General features: G+C 40.3%; 1 non-coding gene across 1 annotated transcript; it reads left to right on the top strand.

Annotated features, from left to right (window-relative positions):
- The first annotated feature begins 2,648 nt into the window (after positions 1-2,648).
- On the top strand, positions 2,649-2,732 carry LOC129493985 (small nucleolar RNA SNORD88). Its single transcript, XR_008661259.1, has one exon. It is a non-coding gene; the product is annotated as a small nucleolar RNA SNORD88 (small nucleolar RNA).
- The last annotated feature ends 6,528 nt before the right edge of the window (positions 2,733-9,260 follow it).

The raw sequence follows: 9,260 nt of genomic DNA, 5'->3' as shown, positions 1-9,260 counted from the left end.
CATACTATACACACTCCAAAAGGATGGTATGAACCAGACTTGATATTTCAACTTGACTCTTATTCTCATGGATGACTTGGAAGTTGCCTTCTGACCATTTGCCATGAAATGTCACTCCTGTGACATGTAGAATGACCAACCATCCTGAGTTGCCTGGGATTGAGGGATTCCCGAGACTTAGGAGTTTTTGTGCTAGAGCAGGGAGAGCTCCAGGCAAACTTGGACAAGTTGGTCATCATAGATGGGCAACACATTCCATTTCTCCAGTTACTGCTCCTTCTACAGCTCCAAATTTTCCCATAAGCCACACCACTTAGGCTCTCTCGGTTGGAGTCCCATTTCCCTTTCAGAGAAGCCCTCTTGGACAAGATCAAAAGAGCACCTTGCCAGCTGTCTGTTTCTCTCATGTGGTACACATTTGGTGCAAGAGAAACACCAACATCATTTGTCCTGACAAACTATGGGAGTCAGGGCTGATCCCAATACAGCAATTCTCCTTTTCTCCTCTGCTTCAACCTCTTACTGGCCCACTTCTCCTACCCTGGGATTTCTCAGATGTGAATCAGGCACTATTGTAGTTCTCAAAACCCAAGGGACACACATTAAGCATCCTGAGTAGTGCCATTGAAGCCCCACTCAGTAGACCTAAAGAGGTGTGAGGAAGCACAACAATGGCTTTCTCCAAAAATCTTCCTCATGAAATCACCTCTTTTATAATCTTCTTCTAATCTTTGAAACTGGTGAAAAGCTCCAATAATTGAAAAGCCAGTTTTTGGACTGTGGTTACCAAATATAGGGAGCAAAATTGCCCAAGGGCCCAGATGCCGCACTCTGAAATCTGCCACACTTGCACCACGGACCAAGCTTTCCATGGGCTGTTCCAGCCAGTGTCTGAATGCATGCAGCACAGATAATATGGCAGGCTCCTTCCTAGGAGGACCCTTCTGGTGGCAATTTTGACTTGAGCATTCTCAGCAGTCTTGCCAAACCTTCCTTAGACTCTGCAGCAGTTTAGGACTCCTCCACCAACCTCCCCCCACCTCCTTCCCTGCGTTTGACTTCCATCAGTCTGATGCCTCTCCCAGCCTTCCCCAACTCCCTCCCCATTCTCTCCTACAAGTGTTTCCTCTAATAAAATTCTTGCACATTTAATGTCATCTTAATAGCTGCTTTTTAGAGGGCCCAGACTCACACAAAGATATTTCCTTTGAAAATAATGCCTCGTCAGGACTTCACTTGGTGTTTCATAGTTGTATTCTAATGCAGCAGGCAACACTTCCAGTTCAATATCCACTTATGCTACTAATCATGAGATGAATGAATGATGCGGTAAGAGGGAAAACTATAGGATTTTACTTTTCATTTCTTGTTGTTCAATCCACTCCAGGTTTTGTCAAAATATATGTCAAGTTGTATGAGTATAAAGCTGAAATTTTTGGTAAGGTATCATAGTGGGTGCTCAATGTGTGAGTGGGAACATTGTATATGCAAATATGTTTGAGTGGGCAACTGGTCTTGTGCCAGGACTTGGATGAAAGCACTGTTGCACGCTACCTTGGATTTTCAAACCAACCTCAACCCCAATATCAGCATTTTCCTTTATTCCTTTACATTTTCTTCCTCCCTAATCCCTTCTCATTTTTCTCTTCTTTCTTTTCGCTGTATTTCTTGTAGTGCCACCGCTTGAGAGGTCGCCAAAAGACAATGCTATAAAGTAGAATACAGATATATAATTGAGGAGGCTTTATTTTGCTTTTATCTGAACCTGGTAAATTGCTTAAAGCTGTACTCCAAAGAAGGAAGAATCAAAGTAGCTTTTTATACTTGTTCCCCAGAATTTCAAGTGTTCCAAATCCTTCTCTTTTTTTAGAAGAAAAACTTCCAATTGAAATGTTTTTATATAAAAGTGTGTGAAAGACATCAATACCAAAACTGTATTTCGATATTCTGACCAAAAAACAATGCTTCTCCCAGCAAAAGAAATCCTCTCTGTAATTTGTACTCAAGACTGTTATTTGTCAAAATGTGACAACATGCCTTTGTCTTCATTATAATAGCAGGCAAGTAAGAAAGGTTTACTGTGGTCAATTTTTTTTTTTATTTAAGATTTTACTTATTTATTCATGAGAGACACAGAAGGAGCAGAGTTACAGGCAGAGGGAGAAGCAGGCTCCCTGCAGAGAGACTCAATCCCAGGGTCCTGGGGTCACGACCTGAGCCAACGGCAGACACTCAACCACTGAGCCATCCAGGTGCCCCTACCCTAGTCAATTTGTTTATTTCCCTATATTAAAAAGAATTGTAGCAGATATGGAATATAAAGAGCAGAGAGATGGGGCAGCCCGGGTGGCTCAGCGGTTTAGCGCCACCTTCAGCCCAGGGCATGATCCTTGGAGCCCCGGAATTGAGTCCCACGTCGGGCTCCCTGCATGGAGCCTGCTTCTCCTTCTGCCTGTGTCTCTGCCTCTTTCTCTTTCTATCTCTCATGAATAAATAAATAAAATCTTTAAAAAAGTAAAACTAAAAAATAAAGAGCAGAGAGAAGAAAAGAAACAGCTATTCTTCAAATATGATCATTCTTAATTCCTTTGTATTTGTTCAGTGCTTTTTCTATGCATAACTTGTTTTCATAAAAATAAAAAATAAAAATTTCCCCATGATGTTTTGCTGGGCTCTGACCTCCCCTGAGGACACGGTGCCCCTGGGACCTGACACCCAGGAGTCGGCGAGGTCCCGTTCTGGGGAGATGCTGGGGTGTGTGGCTATTTCCTCACCTGACAGCCTCCGTGTTTTAAAAAAAAAATAGAGACCCGAGTGGCTATTCACCCTTGATAGAGGGCTGGTTATAGTTAATGCTGACATAAGATCGAATTACTGGTTCTCAGTCATACTCTAAAGGAATGGAAACCAGGAGACGCAACTGGTTTGGTGGAAAGTCTCTCAAGATGCTAGTCGTCAGTCCTTTATTATGGTCAGAGACTGTTTGCCAATGACGACAGACCTGCAGCCGTCAGTCCCGACTTACAGGTTCCTGGCGGGAGTCAGTTTGCCAGCACCCGGCAGCGCGTGCCGGCTCCCTCGGTTAACCGGTCGAGGGCGGCTAGAACCCTCTATGTGCAGAGTCAAGGCGTAGGAGGCCAAGCGAAATCCCAAGACGCTGGCAGTGGAGGTGAGCCAAGCACACGATTCGGCCTTGCATCCACCGCAAAGACCACGATGGCGGTGGCTGGGCCTACTCCATGGGCAACAAGGCTGAGCCGAAGGCGGACGCCCTCGCAGACGTGGCCGGCCAGGATGCGCCCGGCGTTGGGCTGTTTCTACATGGGTGCATTACGGAAGAAATCCAAAGCAGAGGCAAACCGAGGGGATCGGGATTAGACAAACTCCCACAGGAGCTGTTACTATTTTTGACAGACCACTTGCCCTGTCCTGGTCCTAATTTCCCCATAATGGAAACGGCATCATTTCCTCCCCCTGGGCCTGTTGTGAAAAGAGGATTTAAACGGCGCGGCAGGGCTGCTATCGGGCACAACACAGGACACGTAAGCCGCGCTACAGGAGGAGGAGGACAAATAAGACCCCCAAACCTCGCCGCGCCGCCGCCAGCCTCTCTACCCAACCCGCTTCCGGAGCCCCTTCACCCCAGCCGAACGCGAATCCCTCCGCGCTCGCGTCACTTCCGGGAGGCTCTGGTCACGAGGCCTCCAAGTACCCGGATGCAACTATCATGGCTGCCATCAGTAAGGTACCGCAATGGAGACCGAGTCAAGAGTTACCCGGAAAGTGCCCAGATATGGAGCTTCTAGGAGGCCTGTCAAAGGGCAAAAGATGAGATTACTGGGCGGCAGGCTGCCCCAAGCGTCCTAGGAATGCGCCTGCGCGCTTCCTGAAGCTAACTTGCCGCCAAGTCTTTCTAGAGGAGTGGCTCCTCTGTGACAGGGTGGGGCCTCACTTCTTACGTAGGCCTTCCTTTTGTTCCGGGTTTCGGTTTCCGTCACCTCGCTTAGCCCTGGAGTGGCGCGGGCGACGTGGGCGCGGGCCGTGCGGGCGCCGGCCGGGGAGGAAGGGGAGGGGCCGAGGCTAACACCGAGGTGGGAGCGGTGGGAAATTTGCGGCGGCGGAGGTTTGGGGCGCCCCACCTCCACCGAGTGCAGGCGGCCTCGAGCTCGGCCCCCCTCGGAGTCTGGCTCCTGGCCTTCTTGGCGACTTGCACCTTGCCGTGGGGCTCCATAATTGGCCATAGCGCTCTTCTGTGCCGCCTAACCACGCCCCAGCATTAGACCTTGATCCTCGAATAACATCCAAGATGTGTATAGTGAAGTATGCGATTGGTCTTTGGTTTTGTTTTTTTTTTTTAAGTCCCAAACATAAGCAAACTAATAATGTTAGTTTTAAGCTTCAGAATACATAGGGAAACTTTACATGTTGAGTATTGGGTTGGTTTTCTGTAAGGTTTAAATTTGGATACCATGTTAGTGCTCGTGAGATTTTTTTTTTAACAAAAGCATTTTTAAAATAACTGGTATGAGAAAATAGGCTAATATTTAAAATATTCAGAAAATTGTTGCGCTTTGTTACTGTGCAATTGTCATGATGAAATACGAAGACATCAGAATTGTACCTTATAAGACTTTGCGAGAGGCTTCTGCAAATAGAGTAATTCTAAATATGAATTTATTAAGTTCTTTCTGAAGAGTGGTCTCTAGGTGTTGTCTTCAGGTGACACAGGAACAAATGTGAGTTGATTTCCTACTAGGTAAAATTACTTTTTAAGTGCTTAACTGTCTGTCTATTGCATCCAGAATCTCAGTTGAAACCATTTTTATTTGTCTGAAATATGTAATGAACTCACAATGTAAAGTATACATATAGAATGTTATAACAAAAATATAGAAACTAGGACTTAAAGCAAGTTGACTCTACAAAACACTGTGTTGTAATTTGGATTTTTCACTTAAACTCCCAAAATTAGAAGAGCTGACCAGAAAGGCTTAAAAAAGAAATGTAGACAAACGTTTATCCTTTCTCTAAACATGCCGTTATTTGAGCAGAAAACAAAATGACATTGGAAAGCAACTGGGATTTATTTTTAGTTATTTATGTACTATATGCAAGGCACTGAGTTGATAACAGATGAGAAAGTGCTTTTACAACGTATAAAGTAATATAATAATCATGAACAGTTAGTACGCTCACTCTTCTAACCAATTCATGTCTCCTTATGGTACATTTTAAACTCCAGAACTTGTGGTTCTTGTACAAGTATTAATATACATGGCTATGATTCTGTGTAACGGAAAGCAAAAATAAATGAACTGTTTATACATTTTGAATATTTTTTCTTGTTTATATATTGTTTCAGATTGTATTTACAAATGCATTTGTACACATTAGAGTGTACATTAGAGTTCTTAGTAACTTGATAATCCTAGTTGGTGTCAGTTCTTACTTTTTGTATGTTTTTTTTTTTCAGGTAGGTCTACTGGGTTCTTGGCATAATACCATATGGACCTAGACAAAGCATTGTTAAGGTGGAAATTTTTATTGTATTAATCAGTTCAAACTTTTGCCAGTCTATTTATTTTCCAGTATTTTAGTCAAATAATTAGATGTAGGCTTCATACAGTGAGCAATATTTGTAGGGTAATTGGTCATTTTAAATTTCCCACCAAATGAAAAGTTTGATTTCAGGGATCCCTGGGTGGCGCAGCGGTTTGGCGCCTGCCTTTGGCCCAGGGCGCGATCCTGGAGACCCGGGATCGAATCCCACGTCGGGCTCCCGGTGCATGGAGCCTGCTTCTCCCTCTGCCTGTGTCTCTGCCTCTCTCTCTCTCTCACTGTGTGCCTATCATAAATAAATAAATAAAAATTAAAAAAAAAGAAAAGTTTGATTTCAAATAGTTAGGTTTTACAGAGCGCTTACTAGATGCCAAACTGTGTTAAGTCCTATACATACATTATCTTTCTTACTTACACATACATTATCTTAATACTCATTAATACAGTATTATGAGTTAGGTCTGTTAAACCCCCTTTTTTTTTACAAATGGAGAAGCTGAGGCAAAGAGGGATTAATCCTTGTCCCTGGTCCCAAAACTAGAGCTATATTCTAGAACCTTTCTTTTCATTTTTCTGAAGACGTAGGTAGAAGAAAAGAATGGAACTTAGAACCTGGACTCTAGTACTACCTACTCTGCTTTGTAAAGTAGGACAAGTCATTTAAGCTCTCTGAATTTCATTTTTCTCTCCTATAAGCAATAAACACTTCCAACTATTACATTTTATTGATGTTGAATCATCAAGAATCCTTAAGAGTGCCTCCACCATTGTCTCCCATATTTTCTTCCAAGCCTCTGACACTTCCTTGAGTTCTGAAGCACATGTGCAGGCAGTGACAAATCTCCTTGAGTATAGCCTGGTCTGACCACATTGTAAGATGTGGCTTGGAATTGATAACATGTAGTAGATGATCTCTGAGCTCCTTTCAACCCCAATTCTATGACATTGGTGACTATCTAACATTTTATTGTTGGTTTATACATTTTTTTAATATGAATGATTCAAGATAAAACAAGCTTATTTTATCTTCTTGGTAGTGGAAAAGTAGTAACCATTCTTGTCTTTTTCTTACCTGAATTTTCAATACCCAGAACAATGCATGTAGTAAATGTTCAGTAAACATTTGCTGAATGAAATAAGCAAATTTTCATTTTATATCACAAATACAACTTCTTAAAAAATAGTGACTTGAATTTGACATAAAACCGAATAGTATTAATATTGCAAAAATACTTAACTAACATTTTTTTGCATTCAGGAGTGTACTGCCATAAAACAGCAGTCTTTGTTTCCAAACATGTTTTCTGTGTGTTGTCAAGTGTGTGGTACATTTTGTTCCTTGAAGGGGTATGGTAAAAATCGAAATGCTGGCATAAACTTTTTAACAAGGCATCAGACTTTTTTTAAGCGAGCAAAAGTATAGGAACACTGATTAATATGTAGATTTTCATTTTAATGAAAGTTGGAAAAATAATTTGATGTCTTTATTAAATTGTTATGAATTTTCTGGATGTGATTAAACATACCATTCTTCCAAATATACAAATAATATTGCATATTTCTGAGTTATGAATGATGAAAATAAACTATAATTGAAAGATATTTTGAAACTGTGTGAACGGGCAGAAAAGTGTTCAAATTTTGGGGTAGCTAAGTGTAAGATAATGTAACTAAAGAGATTATCCCAGCTATATTTATAGTAGTTCTGATGAGGTCTGTTCTTTCAGTTAGAACCAGCGAGGGGACACAGTAATTATTATAGAGTATAGACTATTCTCTGGTGATATTCAGCCAAGTGTTCTGCTGTGGCCAGAAAAGCCAACAACATGTGAAATATCATCAAAAAAGATTTGGGGGAGTGCCTGGGTGGCTCAGTTGGGTGAGTGTCTGCCTTCAGCTCTGGTCATGATCCCAGGATCCTGGAATTGAGCCCTGCGTCCGAGCTCCCTGCTCAACAGGGAGCCTTCTTCACCTGCTGCTCCCCTTGCTTCTGTTTTTTTTCTCTCTCTCTCCATCAAATAAATAAATAAAATCTTTAAAAAAAAAAAAGGATTTGGGAAAATCAACAAAAAATATCTTACCCTGAAACAGCACAATGGTCTACCTAAACATAAAGGTATAAGTAGTACTTTATATTCATGATGGATAGATCTAGATGTTCAAAATCCTTTTAATTCTTAAATATGACTGTAGATACAGTTTTCCTCATATAATTCTGGAAAACCTTTATGCCTACATACCCAACTTTTAAAGACTAACATACATAAAGTTAGTAAAATTTATATAGCTACTAAAATTTCTGCCACTAAAATAAACGCTACATTACAACATGTTATTACTGGATGAACATTAGCTAGTAGTGACCTTCTTTATAAATTTCTACTATCCGTTTGCTTTTTTTAGGACACCTTTTCATGGAAAAACATAGTTTTTATTCTTTTATAAGTCAAAGCCTATACAATAATGAGGGAGTAATGTTCACTTCTCTTAGTATGTACACTCTTGTACAGGCTGGGTAAATGTATCCTTTCGCAAATCCCCAAACTCAAAGGAGAATAAGGCCAAGAGCCCACAAGACATTATAGTTCAAATGAAATAATTCCTTTTATGAGGTCTTTACATAAGTTTATGTGTATTTATTAAAGGCTTATTCCTCTATAGTTTTGGAGAAGTGAAGGAGGAGTGATATTTATCATTAAATTTGGAACAAATACAGTCATCGAGTTCAATAACTAAAGAATTTTTTAAAGTGCCTAATGGTAGTGCTCTATACTACCTCAAAAAACTGTTTCTTTAAAACTCCTATAGTCACATCTTTTTTTCTTCATTTTGTTTCCTAAAATAAATCACAGTAAACCTTTTTCCCCCTTCCTGGGCTGCCAACTGTCTCCACTCCCCTCCAGCTATGACTTCATATGATTTTATCTTGAATAAAATCCTAGGATACATTCATTTTGTTTTGTATACTTTCTCCACGTGTTTAAGGATTTATGCCCAGTATATATGATTTGTCAATCTGTCATTTGGATAAAATAAATATAAATCAAAATAATGAAATCAGAAAGGCAATGAGACACTTGAAAGTAAACCAGAAACAAAAATTTAAAACCTCTGATTATTTACCTATAACAAAAGTGAATTTACAAGTATCACGTTTAAATTTTAGGACAAGTAAATCTCTCAAAAATTTTTAGAAAAGGAATACAAATGGAATGTTGCGGATTATTGTTTTTAGTATGGTATATCAAAGATAAAGGATTTTACAAGTTTAGCTTTAATTTTAAAATTCTTATTTTTTTTCCCTTTGAGATCTCAACCATGATTTCTTTTAATAGAAGGTGTTTAGAAATGTTATGCTGCAAGTTGGTGAAGAAATTACTGCGTTTCTTTCTAATCTTTATTCGAAAATCATTTTTTAAAAGTAATCTCTATATTCATTGTGGGGCCTGAACTCATGTCTCCAAGATCAAGAGTCAGATGCTCCACCAGCTGAGCTAGCCAGGCATCCCAGAAAAATCATTCTTTATAGTGAGAACTTAAAGGTTTGATGACCAATTTTCATAGGCAGAAAATTCTTTTTATGCTCTGCCTCCTAACTTGGTGACTGTGAGAAGTCTCTGGTTCAATAGATGACATTTATGAATGCCTATACAGGGTTGAGAGGCAAACGTGAAAAGATCACTACACCTTGCCACAACCCT

This window comes from Nyctereutes procyonoides, unplaced genomic scaffold, assembly GCF_905146905.1.
Source record: "Nyctereutes procyonoides isolate TBG_1078 unplaced genomic scaffold, NYPRO_anot_genome, whole genome shotgun sequence".
Classification (NCBI taxonomy): Eukaryota; Metazoa; Chordata; class Mammalia; order Carnivora; family Canidae; genus Nyctereutes; species Nyctereutes procyonoides.
The sequence above is the reverse complement of the archived record's forward strand: the minus strand, read 5'-3'. Positions and strand labels throughout refer to the sequence as shown.